The sequence below is a fragment of the Dermochelys coriacea genome, chromosome 4 (genome assembly GCF_009764565.3).
Source record: "Dermochelys coriacea isolate rDerCor1 chromosome 4, rDerCor1.pri.v4, whole genome shotgun sequence".
NCBI classification, from domain to species: domain Eukaryota; kingdom Metazoa; phylum Chordata; order Testudines; family Dermochelyidae; genus Dermochelys; species Dermochelys coriacea.
This window is the reverse complement of record NC_050071.1, coordinates 45,707,170-45,707,854: the sequence shown is the minus strand read 5'-3', so window position 1 is coordinate 45,707,854 and position 685 is coordinate 45,707,170.

Here is a 685-nt window from a genome sequence, read left to right as displayed (position 1 = left end):
TGTCATTTTAAACTCTATTCAGTATTTCTTAAACTGTGGTGCTAAAATGCTGCTCCATTCCCTTTCAAACTGCTTATTAAAAAAAAAGAGTAAGCTGTAAATCATTGTGTATGAGGACTTAAAACTATTGGGTTGTTTCAATTTTTTACAGGCACTTGAATTTGCAAATGATCTGGATCCCTTAGACAGTGCAATGTGGAGAGATCTAATATTGCTGAGGTCTTTCAGGTGATTAGAAGAGCACCAATATGCCACACTGTGAGATTTGAAATCTCTCTGAACAAATTATCAATTACTTTATACTATGCATGGCTGAAACCCCAGTTACAACTTTGTTACTGTTTTCAGTTCAGACTGTATAGGACATCTCTGTGAGATGAGAGTATGTATCTGCCTCTTTAGCTTCCAAAATTGCATTACTGTCATCATCCCTGAGAACAAAAAGCCATTTGAGCTTAAGGACATAAGTTACCATTCCTCCCCCCCCCCACCTCTACCCCAATCAATGCCCTTTATGGGTAGAGCAAATCACTATGGTGTTTGCTTCCTAAATGAGGATGGAGGAAGGAGAGATGAAGAACCTATAAAATGGTTTGTTATAGGAGGGAGAAATTGCAGCAATGAGTTATCTGCAAAATCAATTTGGCTGTTACCAGAGATCATTGAGATTGGCTTGAATGTCTAC